The following is a 26,002-nucleotide window of genomic DNA, read 5'->3' as shown; positions in this document are numbered from 1 at the left end:
TGCAAAGAGGGTTCTCTAAACAAACGCTGTTATGTAAACATTATAATTTAGAATAACAGGTTATGTGCATGCATACGCGTATGGCACGAGGGGATTTGTATTAGTCTGACCAACAAATCATAGCAAATTGTGTTATACTTAGTTGCTCATTTTTCTTTTTGATATTGGTTAGCACTTTTTGATATGAGAAAACTTAGCTAAAAACGAAATGACAAGAACAATAGAGCACTAACTTATTGCACAGTTTAATACAAGAAAAAAGTCTGTCTGTCCGTCTGTCACAGCCTATTTTCTCCGAAACTACTGGACCAATTCAGTTGAAATTTGGTATATATATGTAATTTATCTCCGAAACTACTGGGTGTAAAATTTTGAAAAAAATACACAAAATAGGAAAACCTATTCGAAATGTGCAGTCAAGCGTGAGTCGGACTTAGTTACTTAGTTTTTGATCCGACCCATACGGGTTTTTTAAAGACATTTCACTCACGTTTCACATAAAAAATACATTGTTTAAATTGTGTAATGTACGGAACCCTTGGAGTTTTCTTTGTTTCCTGTGAATTTTTCCTGAAGTTTCCAAGACCTTTTCCAACTTTTTGGAAACTTTCTGCAACTTGCCAACTGTACAGTAATGTTACACTGCATTTTTTGTATGGAAACTTTAATTTAACGTTTTTACAATGTTCTCGAATATAATATATTTTTCTTGTGTGTCAAGGAAGTCATTGATGTAGCAACAATACCTATGACAACCAATTAGCCAATAAGAAACGAATTTTTCTAACTTAATTTAATGCTTTCCGCAATCTGTATCTGTAGGTACGTGTGCCTTCAAGTTCCCTAACAACCAATTGTAACCGCCGAAGATCAAACTTACGAGGCGAATAACACGCGAACGCGAAGCGGCGCGGCGCGGAGCGGGGTGAATCAATCCTTTGATGGCTTTGATACTTATAGAAGTGTCCTACGTGGGCAGAGTTGTGCCGTTCCGGGAACCTTCCCCATTTTGTATCGGGAAATTTCCCGAGTGGTAAACGTGACGTGGGCGATCTCGTTGCGAACGCGAACGCCTTGGGCTCGCCGCGCGCCGCGCCGCTTCGCTTCGCGTTCGCGAGTGTTCGCCTACGTAAGACGCAGCGTTATACTGATCCAATTGCTGCTGCGAGTCCAGTGAGTTGTGAATTGTGAAGTACTTTCAATCGTCCATGACCTGAATCTCACGTACGACCCGCACTGACCTAGGTTTAAAGTTTTTGCACTAGCTTTTCTGTACAAGCTTTGCCCATTTGCAGTTTCGCTTTGATCTCTAGTTCCTGCTTTTACAAATTGAACCGCATGCAGAACGAAAGGAATTACGTCAAACTTTTAGGAATGATTGAATAATGATATTAAATAATTATATAAAGTGAAAGAACTACACGAACGCTGTAAAGGGTTCGAAACGTCGGATGTATTATAAATTCAATATACGCGATATAATCCGTTTTCATAGTTTTATTTCATAAAGGGAAAGAATTAACTTGTGTATGTTACTGTAATTTAACTGTAAAAACCCATTTTTCTTAATTAAAACTAGTTTTCCGTAACGCCTTGGTGGAAAAAGGAGTTAAAAATATTTAATAAAAAAATAATTTGATTTGTGTTGTGTAGATATTTTCTACTTAATCTGTGTAATCAGCTAAATTTAATTTGAATGAAACTTGGAATAGTCATAGTTAGTCATAGTCGTGAACATTGAGGTTATACGTACCTATTTCATCCCGGAAACCATTATTTGTTGACGGGGTGAACCGTGATTATAAGATACATGATGACTGGGGAGTTGGGGGGTCAATTTAAATACTAGTTTCTAATTTTTTTTACCGTATTTAGTTATTTTTGAATTATGATTTTCGCAATATTCTGATAACGGAATGTCCTCGCCTCGGGCAACAATACTGTTACGGTTATTGTCTATTTCGATGATTATATTAGCCATTCTTTCAGACGTTCTATATAAATACGTAATTTTCAACACCCCAGTTACGTCTTAATAGTTAACAACTTCATTATACATACGTAACCTGTTTGCTAATAAAGTTGAGACTGGAAGTATGGTTGCCACCCATACTATAATATATAGTGTCGTACTATATTTTAGTCAATTGTACTATATATTATACAAAAACAATATAGTACGAAAAATACTATATTTTCATATGTCAAGAAAGGGTTATACAAATGTCACCGATATCACATCGTATGCGAATTGGATTTTTAATTCACCTCAAATCGGCGTCCTATTTTTTTTTTAATTTTTCCCAGTAAATACTATATTTTTTTTAATATTTTGACAATAATACTATGTGTGTAAAGAAAAAAGGTGGCAACCCTAACTGGAAGGAACTATTATGTCTACAATAGTAATCAAGTCTTAACGTATATTAGTAATAATGTTTCGCATGTCACACTTCCGCCGGCTATAGGTTGTATTTGCCAATCGGAAACTAATTATCAAATCTCATATCTGTAGCTATCTTAAGTGAATTCATTAAGAGTTATATTCCAATTACAAGCAAAATGCTACTTCAAATTTCGCTTTCCGTTGTTCAACGTCACTCATGTTTACTTCCATTACATTGCGTTTTAGGCTACATTCATTATCTTCTTTATAAAAACTTGAGCAGTAATGTACGAGGTACAATTTACCCGCTCGTTTCATTTGTTTATTGGTGGAGTTTACCGGGCAAAACGTGAACGTGCCTAGCTCAGTCGCGGTTTGGCGCGCAAACCAGTCGGACGTGTCGTCCGCCATTTTGAATTTTCTAGTGCCAGTGTTGTGGTTCTCGTTTTTGTGTAGCCTGGATGTACTAGTGTTGTGAAAAGTTGCTAAACTGTGCCTGGCACCTACCCCTGGTTTGTCGCAATTATAGGCGGCGCGTTGAAGGTAATTTTTTACAAGTTTGCGTTTTCAAGTTCGTTGTGTTTTGCGGCATTTTTCACGTAACGGTGAATCATCGATTTGTTGCATACTTGTTTGCGTTAAGTTACCGAAGTTTTATTATCTTGTTTAGGGTTCTCGTATTTAATCAGATGAAGTAACCCTCAGTAGGTACGCACTATTAACACCTATAGACCTTCGTGATACGGTTTCCAACAAGGACTTTTTTTACATGAACATACTTAAAATATTTTATAAGCACCTACGTGAATAACACTTCTAGCTGGACAAAAAAGCCTCTCCCAAAGATTTTTAAGAATAAAACGTTGAATTTTAGAAATTAATAAAAATGTAACAAATAAAAAAACAATTTTCAGTGAATTTTGATGCAGGCAAAATCCTTCTGCACTTAAATGCCTAACTCACGCTCAAGAGTTTACCAACTATGAGGTAAACGGTTTACCTCATAGTTGGTAAACTCTTAAGCGTGAGTGGTAAACCTAAACCTACACACCGATGCGGCGGCTAAAGGTATAATAAGTATTGTTAAAACTGATGGTACTTAATGGAGAAAAAAAAACTTAATCATCTGAACAAACATACAACTGTACATCAATAGGTATACTAACTTGTCCGACTGAAACCGGATATTTAGCATTTTGCCGAAACCGAAACCGAAGGTTCGGTCGGACACTACCGAAAGTACAGTGTGGGCGAGACCGAAAGATTCGGCAGTTTTTTAGCCGAAACCGAACGTTAGGTTAAAAAATGCTTTTAATGCCGAAACTGAATCCAAAACTTTAGTCGGACACTAATACTAACTTACCTACACTATAATAAACTCAAAGTAAATGTGTAAAAGCAAAATCATCTGCCCCTAAAAGTTAGAACAGTCTAATCAGAAAACAAATTAAAGTAAACGCGCCTATAATAACAAGACCCAATAATGAACCCAGTAGTTTGATAGCCAATCAAGGACTACATAAGTACATATCATACCCGAAGTTGGGTTGGGCCTTGGGATTATCCCTTCAATTTGGTTAAGTACTTACCTAATGTTTGAGCTGGTCGCTAGATTACGGTATTAATTTATCCCCGATGTCACCTTGGATGATACAGTGACATCGGGAATGTAATCAGAAATAAAGTTTTTCGACTGAGTTGATCATGCTCGACTCCAGTCTGGAGCATCGTCGCAAGGTTGCCAGCCTGTCGATCTATTACAGGATATATTTCGGAGAGTGTGCCGAGGAACTGCACAACCTTATTCCTCCGTCCCATTTTTACCATCGGACTACAAGACAAACGGCACTCCGGCATCGCTTTATGGTAGGAACTCCAAAAATACGCACGAAGCGTTTTGCTTCCACATTACTTATGCGAACTGCCAAGGAGTGGAACGCCCTGCCCGAGTCTGTGTTTCCGCATGAGTACAATCTGGGGCTCTTCAAGGCAAGAGTTAATAGGTATCTCATAGGTAAGCGTGCTCCACCGTAGACCGCATCATCACTTACCATCAGGTGGGACAGTGGTCAAACGCCTGCCTATTCATCATTTAAAAAAAATGTTTGCTTAGCGCAAACGCTGTGCTAAGTGAACTCTGGTTTGGACATCAGCAAGAGAGATGTCTAAAACTACCTACCTACCTACCTAATGATGATGGCCTGCAATCCCTCATTAGAAACATACGGCACTGTCACTCCTGCTGTGTACGGCTTTCTCAAGCTGCAAAGGCAGCCGAGATGAGTTGAGGCGAGGGCGACCTGACTGCCTTTTTCCAGGAACTTTCCTGAATAATTGGATTTTCCTATCCTACCTACTTACTAATACTTCGTCTTTACTATACAGCAGGAAGGTACGTGAAGCAATTGAAATCAGAAAACATCGAAATTTCAATCAAAATGAGGGACAGGGGATTTCGTCTTCGTGGAATCCAGTAATTAGCAAATGTAAGGGGGAAAAAACATCCCGACACACCATTGGATGTCGTGTTGTCTGTAGGCAAAGTAACAACCCTAGCGTACAAGTTAATAATCAAGATCAAGTGCGGGTAGTTCGCAAAACCCGCGCGGCAAGAAGATCTTGATACAATTTCTCGCCAGTCTGCCTGTGACCACGAACGTAACGTCACGTTCGAAACGTCAGGCCATAAATAAACGTAAGTTTGTACGCGATTAAGTCCCGTATTAGTTTTAAATTATGAGTGAAAATCGTGTTAGTTTAAATCAGTATACTTCGTATTGAATTTCATAATAAATTATTACCGAAAAATTCACAAATGGCAGCTATCATCTCATTATAATGTTAAAATTATAATTAAATACCAAGATGACAGCTGTCACATCTAGTCGTAACTATTAGAGGTAGACCGAGATAAGTCGTCAAAGATTTTGATAGCACACGCAGTGCAAGTGTTATTTTAAACGTCAAACACCTATGACATTATGACTTATAAATAACACTTGCACTGCGTATGCTATCAAAATCGTTGCAGACTTTTCTTGGTCTAACTCTAAGTACCTAATAATAATTTCGAATTAAAGTCGCTGGGTAATTCATTGAATTGAATATTTACTACTCGTAAACAAAATATTTACACTGGATTTGCAATTGATTGTAGAAATTGAATTAGAAATAGATTGACTTTCTTTATCCCTCAATTTGAAAATTGACTTACCGACCGAAATACTTTTCAATCTAAGTACTGGTACTTCACTCCTATAGAGCTGGTGAATGTCTAAGAAAAATATTGACTGATTTGTAATTTCGAGTCAGTTTGGTATATAAATCTGCTTGTACCTATACTCGTACCTTTTTTCCATAGCACACCTACACCTTGGTACGTCTGCATTGAATCATATAACCTATAAAATCGCTCATCGCCTATAAAGTTGGTAATTCAATTTGCTTTATTGACGTCAAAACGAGACACGGTTCTGTATCATAAAAGTTTTTCTAAGTATGTTAAGAAAGATGCAACACGACGAATACTTGGAGAAAGAGGGCGAAATGAATTTGCCGATAAAATTATGATATTGTGTCTAAACCGAAGTATCTACCTTTTTGCCAACTTGTTTCTTTGATGTCTGATTTGGGCTTTATGTCCAGCCAAGCGAATCTTATTCGGTTCAAGGTTGGAGATTTTGGCAATGTCGGACTTACTTTATTTGATACTTACAATTAAATCTATACGAAATTGAGGACAAAAGTTCAAATTGAATATTTTAGCAGACTGGGACTTTTTTCCACTTTCAACTCGAAATGTATAATTATTAATTTGTTATAACTAGATCTTGGTGTCGTATTAAGCTGAAATAAAGCTTGATCACGAAACAAAACCTCCTCGTCCGTATTTTAGCATTGTCCCGGTTGCATTGAGGAAGCTGGAGATCTCTTTGGCAACCTAAATCCATGATTTGAGACCCTTCTGACCTTCCTACCCAAGGGAGAAAATTAAACTTTTTCGGGAAAAGTGACTAGTTTATATCAAATGATATTTTGTACAAATAAAGTTCCAAGAAATTTATTGGTACGAGATGGAGTTCAAACACTTCGAACCCCTGAACTCTCTCTCTCTCTCTAGCCTCTAGGCTACCAATTGTACTCAGTAACCAATACTATTCCAATACCTATATTTACATATTTGACCCATGACATGAATACGACAACAGTGTTTAGCTTAAATTTGGTTGGCGGCTGTATGAGTGGGCTACACAGAACGCCAGATGCTCCTCTGAAATCTCTGAATGTGCTTGGGCGTTTAAAAGATACAAAATGTATGCGAGTTAGATTACTTAACAGTATCAAAGAAACGCCTATGAAATTGTTGAGGTACGAGATGGAGTTCAAACACTTCGAACCCCTGAACTCCCAAGCCTCTAGGCTACCAATTGTACTCAGTAACCAATACTATTCCAATACCTATATTTACATATTTGACCCATGACATGAATACGACAACAGTGTTTAGCTTAAATTTGGTTGGCGGCTGTATGAGTGGGCTACACAGAACGCCAGATGCTCCTCTGAAATCTCTGAATGTGCTTGGGCGTTTAAAAGATACAAAATGTATGCGAGTTAGATTACTTAACAGTATCAAAGAAACGCCTATGAAATTGTTGAGCCCAATAAGTATCAATTCAATTCAATTCAATTCAATATTTTATTGATAAAATATACATTTTACACGTCAAATTTTTCAAAGGTACATATACAGTTTTTTATTATTAACACATTAATACACATTTTGCTATCAGTTAGTTATACATATTACGAAATTAGATATTTTTATATTATATATTACATGTCCATTTATTATTTAATCATTGAATACTACTTACTAAAAAAAAACTCATCAATCGAGTACAGAGCGTCTATTTCAAGTTTTGCTTTAATTTGTCGTACAAATGAATTATAGCTTGAAGCCTGTTTAATTTCCGGAGAGATTGCATTGTAAACCTTAGTACCAATGTAACTAGGATTTTTCTTAGCCTTAACGAGTCGTGTTTGAGGTAAGTTAAGCTCATGCCGCCGTCGGGTAATGGAGCCGTGCGTATCAGCGTTGGTACGGAAGAGATGAACGTGTTTTCTGACGTACTTAGCCAGTTCTAGGATATAAAGACTGGGTAATGTTAAGATTTTGTGATTCCTGAACAGGTCTTTTGCAGGATGATCCCAACTCACACCGGCGATAATACGCACTGCTCTTTTTTGGAGCCTGAATACTCTCTCGCGTTCCGCAGCCGAGCCCCAAAGGTCAATTCCATATATTAAAATAGAGTTAAAATAACCATAATAGGCCTTTTTTACGTTAGTGGAACTGAGACATGGACGCAGTCTGCTAAGAGCAAAGCAAGCAGAGGACAGTCTTTGACATAAGTTGTCAATATGGGGTGCCCATTTCAATCCAGCATCAATGGTTAGCCCTAAATATTTTACCTGGTCAACTTAAGGCACAGGTTGGTCATTGCACATAATATTTAATGAGTAATCACTTGAGCAACGCAGACTGAAGTGAATGATGTGTGTTTTCTCCACATTTAGTACCAAGCCATTAGCAGAAAACCATGATGATATTTGATCCATTACTTCTTGTAGTTTAGATTTTAATAGAAGGTATGTTTCAGCCGCGACAATGACACACCCATCGTCGGCAAATAGAACAAATTCCGCCTGGTCTGAGGCTGAGGTAAAGTCATTCATGAGCAAGATGAACAGGTTGTTTCCCATTATAGATCCTTGTGGTACAGCGCAGGGGCCCAGTTCTAGCAGGTCAGATTTTGTTCCATTCACCGACGTGAGCTGTTTGCGAGTCTCGAGGAATGATTCGATTACCCGGTGAAAGTTACCAGTGATTCCGTAGTGGTCAAGCTTTGCTAATATGAGCGGATGACTTACGAGTTCAAAGGCACGTGATAGATCGCAAAAAATCGCTGCCACCTGTCGCCGTCCGTCCAGGTGACCCAATACTCTAGATATGACGTCACGCGCCGCGTCTATTGTTGACCGGCCAGGTTGATAAGCGTATTGCTGTTTATTTAACAATTCATTATTATTGAAAAAGGACATAAGTTCATCGCTTAATAATCGCTCAAAAACTTTAGAGAATATGGGAATCAATGAGATTGGTCTATAATTTTTTAACACATCCTTATCACCCTTACCTTTGTACACCGGTTGGACTTTGACCTTTTTAAAATTGGAGGGATAAATTCCGTCTGCTATGCAATGATTGAATAGTTTAGTGAAAATATCTATAATAAATGATGGAAGTATATCGAATAGCCGGGTCGACATATCATTAATATCTGTTTATCAACAAAGGAATACTGAGACAATTGAAATATGTGCAAAATATTGTATGCCGGAAATTAGACAGCTGTGATGCAAGTTGTCTGAGCTTTATATATCAAACGATACTCAACGTTGAATATTTAAACTTGCTTTTTATTGATTATCATTGTGACAAAACACAAACTGAGACAGAAATCCAGTTATTTGACTGTACTGAGTCGAACTCGCGTTCCAGGGGTTCCGTTCATTACACAATTTTTAACAATGTATTTTTTATGTGAAACGTGAGTAATGTCTTTAAAAAACCCGTAGGGGTCGGTTCCGTTTTTTCCTTTTGAGGTACGGAACCCTAAAAATACGGTTATCCATGCTTTTCCATATTTATCTTTTTCTCTGTTACGTAAAAAGGTTTAACAAAAAAGGTCTAAATGAAAACCATCGAAATGTAGAGTGGGCTTTCCAAATGAATCTTTTTACACATTAATATCGTAGATTTTATAACGTGGTTTTTTCGCACATCAAAGCAGCTTTTGACGCTTCTGCATGCCCTAGTTTATTTAAAAATGCCACGTTTTTAATTGCACTACTTTTTAATTCGCGACCCATTTAAAGCTATGAAGCCAAGGAATTAACGATTAAACTCGGGATTTTAAAGTTTTAAGGATACGTCTGTCTGGCTTGCATAAGTTTTAGATTCTTAAATTAATGTTGCAAGGCCTCACATAAGAGTTTCGTATAGTTAACGCTATCTATAACGCTATCTCTCTGAGCGCGTGGCCATTGTGTGTGAGCCTCAGGCACAAAAAGGCCACGCGCTCGCACAAAAGAAATAATGGCTTTTGTTTAACAGAATGCCATTGTTAGTACGTAAGTGAACGAGGTCAGTAGAGATAGCGTTAACTATAACATTGCCGACTACTGAGGTAGAACCAATTGAATCTATAGATGAAATGCCGCAGTGTAACGCACTTAGATGCGAGTCCTCGCATCTAATCAGGGGGGGAAGCTCTCACCGGGTGACAATGCAATATTTTGATACCATCGAGCTGATCTGATGATGGACACGAGATGTGGCCATAGGAACTCTGTCGTAAACAACGCAACCTAATTGTGTTTGGGTTTGGTAAAATTGTCTCGATGAGTATTATTAGCATTCCATGAAATTGTCCACCGCTGTTCCATACGAACGCGAAATTTCTAAAGATTTTCAGGTATAAGAGTTTGCTTTTCTATGACAAATGGTCAATAATATGCAAAGAAAAATAATCGCTTGCTTTAAATGCCGAAAAAAAAAGTCACAACACAGGAAGTAAAATGCGTCTGTACGGGACAGCCCGTGGAATGCTCCATTAGTTGCCTGTTGAAAGAAAAGTACATGCAGTCAGCGATAAAATCTTGTATCAATACGAATTTTGTCAAAAAATTATTGCTTGTTACTTTTCTGTTACATTCAGTACATGCCGTGATTCTTTTACTTGATGGTCTCATCGGAAGATCAGCGCTGGAAGTCGCCAGCGTCATACTGGGATGAGGCCATTTCGTGGCACTTTCTCCTTAAGTTTTTCGTACAGTCGCCATCACATATATCGGAGCGGACGAGGTGCTCAAAAATATCTGAATGCTCACTAACGCCTTAACAATAGAGGCGTGTTCAGATATTTGTGAGCACCTTGGCCGCTCCGATATATCTGATGGCGACTGTACATGAAAGTTTAATTGTCTCGTTTGTGTTTACGAATAAAATATTTCTATACTTATACAATTGTTGATACTCGCGTCGCTATTCGATAAAAACACAATAATATATATGTTTAACATATGCATCAGACCTTTAAAAATGTGTGTAAAGGTGCATTATAAACAGTTAGCTTTTAGTATGCCTTAGTTATAGTAATAGGCACTTAAACAACGTTGATTGCAGTGTTGGCCGAAACGTTAATGCAATTAACCATTAACCAGTACAAATTGAACCGTAAACTGTAACCGTCCGTTACGATTTACGGTTCAATTTGTACTGGTTAATGGTTAATTGCAATTAACGTTCGGCCGACACTGGTTGATTGCTTGAGAAATATTTGCAAATTTCTTATCTTGGGAAACCATTAAAGTTGTAGAATTGTTCTCTGCGTTTATTTTCGCGATTCCTTATAGTCACGGCCAACTGGGATGGAAACGTGACTTACGGCGCTCTTCTGGGATTCCAGCCACGTGTTGCAGGCCTTACAGCCAACATAAAAATATTCTCCAAAGTATACTTGTATTTTGTCGCTTATAAATATTGTAAACGACTATATTCTGTTTTTTTATTCCGTAGACTAAAATGGCATTTCATGTGGTACTAAGAAATGTCATGTCATACACATGAAACGTCATTTTAGTCTACGGAATAAAAAAACAGACTTCGAGTAGTTGATATGACGTGTAAAAAATTGTACTCTTTTTACCAATAAATACTTAATCTGAATCTGTTGATAATGATTACAAACCGTGCCCAAAGTCTTTAATTATTTTCGCCCTTTTCTTATTGTTCAAAAATTTCCTATTTACACGATTTAGCTAGCTGGGCACCTACTAATCATACAGTTTAATAACTTCGTTGTTGGCAGAAAACTTAAGTCAACTTAGCAGTAGCGTAGTCAGCAAAACTATTAGCTTAGCAAATATGTACAGGGGTGCTAAGCTAATAGTTTTGTATAAGTACATACGATACATATTAACTTTTCTTCCGACATAGAGTAACTTATACTAGAGCGGTACTGTCATAGTAAATTTTGTAACCCCAGTAAATTCACTGCCATTTGTCGACACACTTTAAAACTAAAAATGAAGATTTATAAAAATACGATAAAATGTATTTAAATATAGATAAATGATTTTTTTTATTTGCATTAATTATTTTTATGATTTTGACCCATGTTCTTTCACTGATATGCGTTAAAATTGTTAAATAACAAACGAAACCGTCAACGCCATCTATACGACTGTAGGCCAAAACTAGTAGCGCCCTCTGAACGAGAATCAAATTTTCTTGATTTTCGAGGCACGTTTTTTCCTTAGACTGTATCCATCTATTACGGAGTTATATCTATCTTTGTCTTCCGATAAGAATCTAATTCTATTCATTGCGCTGCAGTTATCATACGATACCCCTTCCATCAAAACTTGACCTGCAACAAGTTACAAGTTAATTTCAACCGTGTCACGTACTTCACAAAGTCTAATTTAATTACTGCGATTGCTTCTAAAGCTTTTGTTTCTAAACAATTTATCATTGGTGTAGAAAGCAGTGCAGTGTCATTACAACCGGTATTGACGATCTGACCTTGCGTTGGTGAAATTGGAGCGAGACCTTCACTTGTTATGTACTAGTTTATATTTTTGAAGTAAAACTGCTTGACGCGACTAGAGGGCTTTTTTCTCTGACGGAAGTAACGCAGTGATGCCAGAGCACTGAAAACTAAAATACGACCCCGATCTAAAAAAGGTATGATTTTACCAAAAAAAGTACAATTTCAGTTTTTGTTCCAAAAAACAATATAAACAGCAAAAGCGTTTTAGAAACGGGTGACTTTTTTAAACTGATAATTCACGAAAACTAGTAGTAAACTAGTAAACTAAACTAGTACGCAAAACAGTTAGGTACAAAAATACCAAAACAAAAAGTCACAAATTTTTACGCAAATAAATCGTACTTTTTTGGTCTGTCACTATTATTTCTAAGCCATTTTGGCATATTTTTGAACCGCTCATACGAAAAGTACGTAAAATCGTACTAAAATGTACGGTTTAGCCAAAAAGTACGATTTTAGTACGGTTTTGGGCGGGGTACGTTTTAAGTACGCATGCTTTTCAAAAAGTACGTAAAATCGTACTAAAAGGTACGATCTGGCAACACTGAAGTAACGCTCAGTAGTGACACACGCACAATAGGACACACGTCAGTGCCAACATAGCGATAAACGTCATCGTCAAAGAAGTCTTCAATCGCGCGTAAAAACTACACGCACACACTTTTTTTTTGAGGATAGTTTGGTTATTTCGACCGTTTGATTGTTGAACGTTTTTTAGCTTTAAACTAGCAGGCAGTTAAGGAAATGGTAGCACAAATTAAATAATCTTTTGTTATGCATTGTAACTACTAGTAGGTCAAAACTCCTGGGGTATGGTTTTGCAAGAGATAATCTCCCGAATAATGTCATCAAAATGCTACGAAAACTACCGCCTCGTTACAAAACGTGTGAATCGCACCAAAAATTATGAAAGCCGATTAAGTTTGATATTAAGTAAAAAAAGTAGGGTACTTATTCCAAAATATAATTACCATCTAACAACAGCAACGGCCACTGAAATCAAAATAATGTATTGTACCACGGGCATTTTCGATTTTCAAAACTTTGCTGTTAGATTCTTGCTTTTCTATAAAAAATCCATTCTAAATAGTTTTCTTGCTAGCGGAGGTGCTGAATAAGCAAGGCAAGCAGATATATTCTTGAGGGTGTCCAGATGTTTTATAACCGATGCATGCCTACGGTAAGTTTGTTTGCTTAAATAAAAACAGTAATTATTATCTAAACCAAGCTGACCTTACCTGATGTTGTCTACTAAAGTACAGACGCTAACCACGAACAATTTTGTACATTCAGCCGCCTGTTCCTATCTCTATCGCACGCGCTCGCACAGTGGCATTAACCGCTGCCATCATGGGCGGGACAGCTATATAATTACGGGCGTGCGATAGAGATAGGAAATAGGAATTCTACGTGCTTAGCGGCCTTACTTTATCAAGGTAATTCCTAGGTAATACCACAGAATAAATAATAGTACTAGGTACAGAAGGTTCACTCTAACAAAACGCGTCTATTACTACAGATATGACCGCTAGATGGCGCAAGCGCAAGCAGGCGTCAGTTCCGTAGCGGTGCGCGGCAACTACTATGGCTAGACACCGAAATTGGTGTGGGCCGCATGTACTTGTAGCGACGCGACGAAATCGCGGAGTGAGCCACGCCTGGTAATTCTAAATAATCTTGCATTTAAATTTTTTTTGGCACAGTAGGGAATATTGAGGAAGTTAACGGCACTCCATATATCTGTAACCTTGTACCAGAATCGACTGGCGTGAATTGGCAGCTAGCTGAGACGTTGCCACACAAGATGATACTGATATATATCAAATTGCATCTTGCATGAAATTGAAGGTGCGCTCTGAGTATTAAGCAACCTGTAAAAGCGAGAGGCCAATTTGAACATACATTTTTAATCGAAATGATGTCATTTTGTTATCATTTGCGCGTGCATTTAACCGTTAAAATTTTGACCATACTTATATTCTTAAAATATTGTATAGCTCCACTAAGGATATTTTAAATTCAACCTCTAAGGGGGTAGAAATGAGTTTTAAAGTATATAACAACTTCTGCGCGAAGGAAAGTCGCCAGCGAAGGCTAGTCGCCAGCGAAGACTAGTAAATACCAAAAGTCATAATTTGTTTAAAACTTTACAACCCGACCGAGAAAACAGTGAGTAGGTATTACTTTTAAAGTGGCACTAGAAAGGATGTCTATAGGATAGTTTCTTAATCGGTCATTGTTGTTATTCTACAGACCGTATATTTGTACATACACACGAGTATACCTACTTATCGTCTGCATTGAATTCCGAAACACCAGCAAATAGAAAGCTGAACACAATAACATTGTGCCTTTATGCACATATTGCAGAGACCAGAACAATAGACGAATTGACTAGTAGTGAAACTAAAAACGACGAATGAAGAGATTTTGAGTATGGTCACAGAATAAGTAATAGAATTATCATACAGAACGGCCACGCACCGCCCCGTCCCGACTCGAATTATCTCGCCCCGCGACAGCAGATTGACGGCCGTTTGCCGGCCGCTCAGTACTATTTTTAAGCAACTTACACTATTACGCATGACGCGTGTACAGACGTGCCGTTCACACATAGAAACGCAATTGATTTTTGATGTATAGTGTGTCCGCCCTGTGATATGGTAGGAGAAAGGCGAAGCTTATTAAATATCATAAGGAATAGGAGAGGCAAGATGTTAGGACACCTGATACGAAACGACAACTTTTTCCTAAACATCCTGGAAGGCAAAATTAAAAACACGAGAGGCAGTGGAAAGCCTAGAATCACATATATCAGCCAAGTGAAAGAGTATGCATCGCAGGAGCAAATCAAAAGACTGGCTCATTACAGAAAGGATTGGCAATTACTCCACCGACAAGAACAAAGCTCTTAAGTTATGATGATGATGATGACACGTAACGTTTGCGTGGGTTCCTCAATGTTTGCATGCAGTGTCTGTTCTATTACTAACACATCGTAGGTAGACCTTATCACGTTGAATTAAGATTCACGTATGGTCAATTTATTTTGTCAATTGGCTGCTCGCTACTACCATAACCATTATAAGTGAGATCTCCAGATACGCATAAGTGCTAAGGTTATAGAAGTCATTTTGTACTGGATGGTAACCAAACGATGCTAATATAGCCCCGGGTTAATGTTGATGATGATGTTGGAACTGAAAATACCGTCTAATCAATAAATGTAACCATCCTTGCTGATCGTGTATTATACAATACAATACTCTTTATTGCACACCTTACACAGTTTACAAGATCTGCATCCACTAGGGAATGCAATAACCGACCAACGATCATAACCGGTTTCGGTTATGCGCGGAAAATAACCGATAATTAGTTACGGTTATTTTCGACAAAAATGTTAAATTTACAACCAAGTAATCAAAAAATTACAAAAATAAAGGTACACTATTAGGGAATGTCAGTAAGTCTTCGTTTTTTAATAAAACATACAAAATATAGTAAAAGTGAAATTATGACCTTGGACGTGGTACAATATTCAATCAAAGTATTTCATAAATAAGGCAAATAAATTAGGTATATTTCGTTATTAAAGAACACGAATGACAAAAGTTATTGTCACAGGCGTCACACCCAGAAAAGGCAGGATTTTGTAGTCATTAGAAGATCAGTTCATAGAATTTAAGTCATAAATAAATTACCGAAAATAACCGTAACCGGTTATTCGAGTTTCCAGTAATCGGTCATGAACTCATGAAATTTTGCCAAAATAATCGGTAATAACCGATTTGCATTCCCTATCGTTAAGACAACAAGAACTTACTGTACTTACTGAAGCATCAAAGTTTGTAAGTAACTACGTGTAGGTACTACGAGTAAATTCATCCCTCTTGTTAGTTCCAAGATGTTATTGAAACTAGTACGAAGTTTCTCGTCTAATGATCTTCAAGGGCTAAACCATGAATAATTGAATTATACAACACAATAGGAAAACAAAACTTTACCCATTCTTGGTTAGCGTTGATTCTGTGGGCCTAAATTGTGTAGATTAGGCGTGAAGACAATTCGACGTTGCGACATGTATCGTGTATACGTATATATTATTACATTTATTACATTTCATAAAGGTAGTACACTGGAGTATTAAAAACAGATGCTACTAGAAAATAGTATAAGTACGGTAAGTATAGTCTTGCGTCAAGAGGAAAGCTCCACTACATATTTCTGATTATGTACAACAATAAAATTATTTGATACAGGCCAAAATATACCGACAGAATTTCGGTTCCAATCCTTCACTACCGGGAACAGAAACTTTTGCTTTTCTGTGTATTTAGTGTCTTTTGCTCTTTATGATTTGACATATCCGACACGTGTAATATTACATATTATGCTAATAAACTATGACTAACAATAACGAAGTATTTTCGAACATCGCAAACGTCCAAAGTCTGCTGTTATCGGCCAATCTTATCGGCACTCCGTCCGTTACTTAATTACTGTTAATGTGTAACAGAACTTCCTTGAGGCACTGACATATTAAATATATTAAACCCGCCATCAACCAATCATCACTCTAGCAATCATCGACTTTATAAACGTGAGTGACCCGGTTTAATAATTTAATACTGTTAATTTTTCGTTAATTGTATATCGTTTTCGCTTCGTAGGTACGTTGCTTTACGTTAGATCTATCCGGGTGTGGCCTGTAAAACGAGCAAATAATTAAAATATAGATTGCACTCCTCAAACGGTGACACATTTATTCATTAACTTTTAATAAAAATTAAGTTTTTCGACTTCCTATTTTTCATGATGTGTACCTAAGTATTGTATTGTATATTTGATTATGTATACTGCGAAATGGAGTATCGAGACAAACCATTCTGGTTTAACGATACTTTTTATTAATTACCATGTAAAATTTGTGATTTATCTCTAGTAAATAATAATAAAATAAATCATCATCATCATGTCAGCCGATAGACGTCCACTGCTGGACATAGGCCTCCCCCAAGGCTCGCCACTCCTTGTTTTTATCCCTTGGGGGGGATTGCCGTAGTCGCCACGCTTGGCAGGCGGGTTGGCGACCGCAGTTTGATAGAGGTAGTTCTCGGAGGACGCTGCTGCCCATCCACCGGATTTCCTTAAGTCGCCTCTTACGACACCCACGGAAAGATAGGGGGGGGTGGTGCTATTCTTACCCTATCTTCAATGTACGCCATTATCATTGTGACTGACGTTGCTTGTCACGCCTTTAACATAACAAAATTCGCAATACATTGCGTCTTAGAATAAAAGTGTATTAAAAATCAAAAGACAAGTTATTTTTAAAAGTCGCTGAACAAAATGTTGGTCAGTATGAGGAGTACAGCCTACAGTAATTTTTTGCTCATACTACAGGCCACACCGGTATAATATACTGACATCAAACCTAGTCAGGGTTTCTTTAAGTGCATGGCATGGGGTCCACGGACTCCTTAGGGGTCAGTAGCATGTTTATTAGGGGTCCGTTACCTATTGTAAACATACTTATTAGGGAATCTTGTAATAAACTTGACAAGACCTAATAAAAATAAATTTTAAAATATAAATAATTCTTATTATTATCTTTAAATACTTTTAGACTGGGGTCCGTGGAATTGTTCAAATTGTGAAAATGGTCCGTGACTGCAAAAAGTTTAAGAAACCCTGCTTTAAGTTGTCGACGCAAATTACAATCAATGAAAATGAAAGGAATTCCATGGAATACAAATTATTAAGTAATTAATAATATGAGAAGGTAAGTACTTAAGTATGGCGTCTTCTGTCTGATGGTATACCGCAAAAATAGAAAACTGGCCAAGTGCGAGTCGGACTCGCCCACCGAGGGTTTCGTATTTGTTGTTATAACGGCAACAGAAATACATCATCTGTGAAAATTTCAACTGTCTAGCTATCACGGTTCATGAGATACAGTCTGGTAACAGACAGACGGACAGCGGGGAGTCTTAGTAATAGGGTTTTTACCCTTTGGGTACGGAACCCTAAAAATCTAAATTTCGTTATATGCATCGCTCGAATACGTGATCGAATAGAGGCAGATAACGAAAATTTTCGCGGTAAGCCCCCTGAACAACGTAGAAAATGGGTACTACGTTTGTATGGAGAAACGGCCGTCCTTTTTCCTCTTAAACACTTGCAGAGGGCCTAATTGATTAACTTATTTGCTATGCTTGCTCGCTATCACTTGCTCCCTCTAACGCATAACTGCGTCCCTTGGACTGGCCTACGCTGGGCCATGAGGAGCCATTACAATTCTATCCAGCAATTTAAATTTAACCCTGTAACCTGTAACGTATGCGTGGGTTCCTCAATGTTTGCATGCAGTGTCTATTCCTTTACTAACACATCGTAGATAGACCTTATCACGTTGAATTAAGGTTCACGACTGGTCAATTTATTTTGTCAATTGGCTGCTCGCTCCTACAAAACCATTATAAGTGAGATCTCCAGATACGCATAAGTGCTAAGGTTATGGAAGTCATTTTATACTGGATGGTAACCAAGCGATGCTAATATAGCCCTGGGTTAACCTTGAACTTGACGAGGGGTGGGTTTAGCCTTCTTTCTAAAAGGGCGTAAGCGACGTTGTTTTAGTATGAAAGTATGTCTTTTGTGGAAAGGTGTTAGTTTACACGTCAGGTAGCAATTTTTTAATACTGCAGTGTTGTTTGACACTGCAGAGTAAACATAATTATGTTGAATGCGAAAGTATTATTTAAAATAAAACCGGCCAAGAGTCGGACTCGCGCACGAAGGGTACGGAACCCTTCGTGCGCGAGTCCGACTCTTGGCCGGTTTTATTTTAAATAATACTTTCGCATTCAACATAATTATGTTTACTCTACCATTACGGAAAAAAACGGCAAAAAAATCACGTTTGTTGTATGGGAGCCCCATTTAAATATTTATTTTATTCTATTTTTAGTATTTGTTGTTATAGCGGCAACAGAAATAAACTGTGAAAATTTCAACTGTCTAGCTATCACGGTTCATGAGGTACAGCCTGGTGACAAACAGACGGACAGCGGAGTCTTAGTAATAGGGTCCCGTTTTTACACTTTTTACCCTTTGGGTACGGAACCCTAAAAACAGACTTTTTTTTCAACAAACCCTTTAAAGTTAGGTCACTTGTCATTTACTTTCGAGTAAAGGGCCTGTTTTCAAACGATGTGCTTATTTTAATAACAAAACTTCCGTGAGACATAGACATATTAAATATATTAATAACGGGTCACTCACGTGTTTTAAGTCGAAAACGCTCGACATGTTTCACTCCGTACCCGTCCGTCCGTATGTTTGTGTCCGTGATGTGCTTATTGTCAATTGTCATATGAACAAGTGACACGACACTGGATTTTTAAAAAAATCCAAACTAGTTTAGTAAGTAAATTTAAGACACCGTGCACCATACTTATCAAAAGATTTGCAAAAAAAATAGTATCTAATATATCACACGACACTGTCACGACACGTAAATGAACCCCGCCTACGCCAAATTCAAAACTATCCTTTCCTCTCCCACCTTATCTTGTAAGCAAGAGTGACAAAGACAGCAAGATTGCGAAATTTTGGAATAGATGCGCCGGCGCTGGTTCGACGCACGCCATTCATGCCGGTGTCAATGACATTAGAGCGGCCGAAAAAAAGTGGTTCACGGCAATATGATGCTGAATGCCTACCACTAACTACTTCGTTCGTTTGTTCGTCTATTTGGCTCTATCGCTCGAATATATTTATATATTATAATTTTTATACATATATGAGCGGACATCTTACACAGATCAACCTATCCCCAAACTAAGCAAAGCTTGTACTATGGGTGCTATACGACGATATACATAGTAAACACCCATGACTCAGGAACAAATATCTGTGTTCATCACACAAATAAATGCCCTTACCGCGATTCGAACCCAGGACCATCGGCTTCACAGGCAAAGTCACTACCCACTAGGCCAGACCGGTCGTCTGTTGCAAGGCAATATAAATGTGCACGTTGCGGAAAGTTCTCGGAAATATCAGAGGAAACAAAGGAAACTTTCATTTTGAAAATGGAAAATTTAGATTCTCATACAAAAAAAATCGAAATTTTATCATGTGGTCGAAATTATATCGCACTTGTATAAAGCCATGCACAATCCTGCTGAGGTAGCAATTTTGACCAATATCCTGCACATGTTAGGTACTTAAGCAACCATGTCAGTTGGTAAGAGCCCCGGGCGGAGCGTGACGGATTGTCTTAATGTAACTGAGATTAGATTAGTATGCGACAGTTAGGTCGCAATTTTTTTGCGCTGTTCTACTTTTGAGCCAAATTAACTTTCAAGAATGATGATAACACGTTTAGAACGCGCCCTAATGCGGACCAAAACTTCATACTTTTATTTGCTAAATTGCACGTACATAATAGATGTTATAATGTTACACATAACAAGTGTCAACACGAAATAAAACTATGAAAACGGATTATATCGCGTATATTGAATTTATAATACATCCCGACGTTTCGAACTCTTTACAGCGTTCGTGGTCAACGGGTGACTGAGGAAAAATTACAAAATGCAAAAATACCCACATACTAAAATAATGAACAATCATAGACTACAAACTTTAAGGCTGGTTGTACATGCAAAATCGGTTCATAAGGCTAGTTATACACTATAATTATTTTTCAAGTAAAGATATATATATATACGCGATAAAAATAAACTATGCCGGCTCCAACCCTACACCACGGACCCGAGAAGATTTAATTCCCTCCTAAATTGTAGGAGGGTATCCCAATATGGGACCGGCAACAAACTCGGCCCTCCTCCGCGCGCTCCGCGCCTCCTCCGCGGCTCCTGTAGTCCACCTGATAAAGGAGCAAGCGAGACATAGACTGTGAGACCGTAGTGTTGGATGATGCTGGACATTCTGATGTTTTGAAAAGATGTGTCCCGCCGAGTTTGTTGCCGGTCCCATATTGGGATACCCTCCTACAATTTAGGAGGGAATTAAATCTTCTCGGGTCCGTGGTGTAGGGTTGGAGCCGGCATAGTTTATTTTTATCGCGTATATATATATATCTTTACTTGAAAAATAATTATAGTGTATAACTAGCCTTATGAACCGATTTTGCATGTACAACCAGCCTTAAAGTTTGTAGTCTATGATTGTTCATTATTTTAGTATGTGGGTATTTTTGCATTTTGTAATTTTTCCTCAGTCACCCGTTGACCACGAACGCTGTAAAGAGTTCGAAACGTCGGGATGTATTATAAATTCAATATACGCGATATAATCCGTTTTCATAGTTTTATTTCATGAGTAACTATCGCGGTAACCGAAGACAATATTAAGTGTCAACACATTTAGCCAGAAGGCATGCAAATTAAAAACACAGTTTTATTTATCGAATTTTAACTGTTGTGAGACTTTTGAGACATACTAACATCAAATAATTTTATTTTATTTCATGATTGTCTAGTTCGTCGATAGACAAAACAAAGACATATTGTTTTGTCGACGATTTTTTAAATGTATTATACTAGTAGGCCGAGCACATGATAGCCGCGAGATAGACTACCCGTCTTTTACTAACTACATACATACATATAATCACGCCTATTTCCCGGAGGGGTAGGCAGAGACCACGGATTTCCACTTGCTACGATCCTAACATACCTCTTTCGCTTCCTTCACTTTCATAACATTCCTCATACACGCTCGCCGGTTTAGGGTGCTCTTGACCTGGCCTTTCTTCAGGATTTCCCCGATCTGATCAGAGAAAGTCCGCCGAGGTCTGCCCCTTCCAACTCCCGTTTCTACCTCTCCCTTATATACTCTCTTTGTTAGCCTCCTTTCACTCATTCTTTCCACGTGTCCAAACCATCTCAACATACCTTTCTCAATTTTTGTCACTACATCTTCGCTCAGTCCACACTTTTCCCTTATCACACTGTTCCTAATTCTATCTTGTAATCTCACCCCACATACACTACTACTCTTTACTCTTTTACTAACTGTATGAATTAAAGGGGGACGGGTAGTCTATGTCGCGGCGAGATACTCTCGCGCCAATCATGCGCTAGCCCGGCTGTCACTTGCTTCTTGATTTTAGGTCATTTCGGAATAATGCGAGGGATTATAAAGATTGATTATTTCAGCTAATATACTCTAACCCTTAAGATAAGATTAATCAATTAGGTCCCTTTTCAAACCCCTCTTTAAATGTCCGGGCTCAGGCGGTAACGCACACAGGCGCAACCGTGTGGTAATCCGCATTAAGATCGGCATGAATTACTTGTCATTATTTTGAACAACACATCTTTGTGGCTGCCAGAATGGAATTAATGTAATAGGATTCCTCAAAATACGTTCAACACATTAAGTTAAATCCTTTATAATAGACCCGTTAAAGCTCATATTCACGTTCCTGAAGCGTTAAATGTGCTTCTATTGTAACCCTTCTAAAACCCTATTATTTTTAAGGACGCTCTCGACCCTTTCCGAATGTTAGCTTAGTTTGCTATTTATTTTCAAAGGACATTCTAGAACCTTTCCGAATGTTAGTTACCTATAGGTAATAGTTATGTTAGCTAGTTAGCTTAGACCGTCAATTTAGACATGATCTCTAACAAGCTTCTGGGTGATTGTTGTGCCGTAGCTATAATGTTTGGAAACTATTTTAACAGCTTAGAAATTGGTAACTTGAGTAACTTCTATTCAGAATAACGCGAAATCAAGAAAAAAGTTACAAAAAACTTTCTCACCCACGATTTTAAAAAAACCGGCCAAGTGCGAGACGGACTCGCGCACGACTGGGTTCCGAACCCTTACGCAAAAAAACGGCAAAAAAAATTACGTTTGGTTGTATGGGAGCCCCACTTTAATATTTATTTTATTCTGTTTTCTGTGAAAATTTCAACTTTCTAGCTATCACGATTCATGAGATACAGCCTGGTGACAGACGGACAGACAGGCAGACAGCGGAGTCTTAGTAATAGGGTCCCGTTTTTACCCTTTGGGTACGGAACCCTATAAATAAGGTAATAAAATTTAGAGGGCTTTTCTCAATGAATATTACAAATTCACTCAAAAAAACTGGAAATTTCTATTAACATTTCCATACCAAATGAATCGTCATTGCTCTAGACTAGAGTATTTTTTTATACTAACCTGTATAAGTGTCTCACGTCCCACTGCTGGGCAAAGGCCTCCCCTCTTGCGCTCCATTTGGTCTTATCCAATACGCACTCCCACCACTCACAAAATATCAATGATGGATCTAAGTGGAATATGAAGTAAGTATGCTATGCGCAAATATGCTATCCTCGGCGAGGGCTACATATTTGCGCCGTTCGGAGTCGAAACTCTGGGACCGTGGGGGCCCAGTGCCAAATCATTATTTAAAGATATTTCCGAGCGCCTTGTAGACGCCTCTGGTGACCAGAGGGCTGGCAGCTACTTCGGCCAGAGACTAAGTCTGGCCATACAAAGAGGTAACGCTGCCAGTCTTCTGGGCACCATTCCATATGATAGCGACCTGGGGAGCATTTTTTATTTATAAGTTTATTTTAAGTTTTATAAGTTTAGTTTAGTTTTTGAGATTAGTTAGTTTATTTAATTTTAAATTTATTACATTATATAAGTTACCTGTACCTAAATAAATGACATAGTAAGTATGTATCTCTATGGTAGCTACAACTAAAGTTTGTCTAAGTTTTTAAAGTAAAACTTCTTTAGGCGCGACTAGAGGTAGAGGGTAACTCAGATTTTTTTTCTGACGGAAGCAACGTTCAGTAGTGACACGCATCGTCAAAGAAGTTTTACTTCAATCGCGCGTAAAGATTACACGCACACACTTTTAATACGGACTGTAATGGATCTCCCAGTTCCAGTAGGTAACCGATGATGATTAAAACACCTGCTTACTTGTAGCATAGAGTAACTTATACTAGAGCGGTACTGTCATAGTAAATTTTGTAACCCCAGTAAATTCACTGCCATCTATCGACACACTTTAAAACTAAAAATGAAGATTTATAAAAATACGATAATATTATGTATTTAAATATGGATAAATGATTTTTTTTATTTGCATTAATTATTTTTATGATTTTGACCCATGTTCTTTCACTGATATGCGTTAAAATTGTTAAATAACAAACGAAACCGTCAACGCCATACGCCATACGACAGTAGGCCAAGGCTAGTAGCGCCCTCTGATCGAGAATCAAATTTTCTTGATTTTCGAGGCACGTTTTTTTCTTAGACTGTATCCATCTATTACGGAGTTATATCTTTGCTTGTAGATTTAAAGAGATTAAAAATTATAAACACGTTCCAATTAACACGTTTCGTCCCCTCATTATAAGGTTTATCATGTTCACGACTTGATGTTCCTTTATAAGCTAGTTAACTGCAGAGGTATATGTTGTCCTGAGTTGCTAAAATCTGTAAACTTTACCATACCTAGTAGATTACCTAGAAAAGGAACCTACAAATTGTTTAAAGAGCGCTTTAGGAGGACAAGGCTAGGCACCAATTCGCCAATCTCTAGAATGGTACGGCTATACAACTCAATCCCTGACTCCGGGAGTATAGATATATTTAATGATTCTGAAACTAAATACAGAAACTCTATTGTCTCGCACCTAAAGCCACATTAGAGGAATTGTCACTACATTTAATCCCATGTTCTTTTATTGTTACTATAAGTCTATGTCTGCATGTCTGCATGCTTATCTTCTCTACCTTAAGTAAATCTAATATTTAATATTGTCTTCGGTTACCGCGATAGTTACTCATGAAATAAAACTATGAAAACGGATTATATCGCGTATATTGAATTTATAATACATCCCGACGTTTCGAACTCTTTACAGCGTTCGTGGTCAACGGGTGACTGAGGAAAAATTACAAAATGCAAAAATACCCACATACTAAAATAATGAACAATCATAGACTACACTAATACTTAAGTTAATTTATTCAATAAGTTATATTAGTTGTTTATATACTCTCTTTGAAATATACATGTGTGAGCTGTGGTCACCTATAAGTGGCTAAACATCAGTCAATGTTAATTATCCTTGTGCTAATGTACTAGTGTAGATGTATTATCCGTTGGTGATCCTTAAATAAATAAAATAAAATAAAATAAATAAATAAATAAACATGTTTTACCAAAACATTAGTATTCGTTTGAACGCCTATTTGGTTTGCGTGCGGTGTTTGCGCTTGTAAGGCCATGTTAGGCAAATAGGCAATAGGGACGATGACACATGTTGAATTTTATAACAAAATCTAGTAGAATAGATAGCAAATGAGCAATTTATCACAATAATGTGGATATTAAAATAATATATGACTTTCCATCCAGTGAATTCGCTGTAAGTGTCTTTTCCCCGGCTCTCTGGTGACTGGTTTGCATATAGAGAAAAAAACTAACAGAAATTATTTTTAAAGTCACTTCATCACATCACACATCACACACACCACATCACACACACATCACATCACATCATCACATCGTCATTTTTCCTCCACATTTATTGGTGTCAAAGCCACCGTTATCGACCGAATCACCAAAACCACTTCCTTTGCCGGACACCGCGCTCAATGTCACCAGTCATTGTTCTTTAGGAAAAACTCCGTTAACCTTGTATCCATTCCTTATACTAATCGCCAAGTTTTACTTTTACATTAGACTTGGCCTGTTTTCGTTATCTTACGTTGGACCCGAAAAGTTTTGTGTAACTTTAATCTGGGAAACTTAGAGAAAAGTATTAGGAATAAGCTTATAAACTCGCTAAGAGGATTACTTAGGTACACACACACAGTGATAGGGATTTTGTACGTATATTTAAAAAAAAACTTTTCACTGTTACTGCAGCAGTAATGC

At 37.7% G+C, this 26,002-nt stretch overlaps 1 protein-coding gene across 1 annotated transcript in view; it reads left to right on the top strand.

Annotated features, from left to right (window-relative positions):
• The first annotated feature begins 2,760 nt into the window (after window positions 1–2,760).
• The window catches only part of LOC134755676 (uncharacterized), a 112,444-nt gene continuing 89,202 nt past the window's right edge, over window positions 2,761–26,002 (top strand). Inside the window, exon 1 of the mRNA XM_063692216.1 lies at window positions 2,761–2,929. The gene's annotated coding sequence lies outside the window, so the exon portion shown is untranslated. The remainder of the gene's footprint in view (window positions 2,930–26,002) is intronic.

Source organism: Cydia strobilella, chromosome 3 (assembly GCF_947568885.1).
Source record: "Cydia strobilella chromosome 3, ilCydStro3.1, whole genome shotgun sequence".
In the NCBI taxonomy this organism is placed as follows: Eukaryota; Metazoa; Arthropoda; class Insecta; order Lepidoptera; family Tortricidae; genus Cydia; species Cydia strobilella.
The sequence above is the reverse complement of the archived record's forward strand: the minus strand, read 5'-3'. Positions and strand labels throughout refer to the sequence as shown.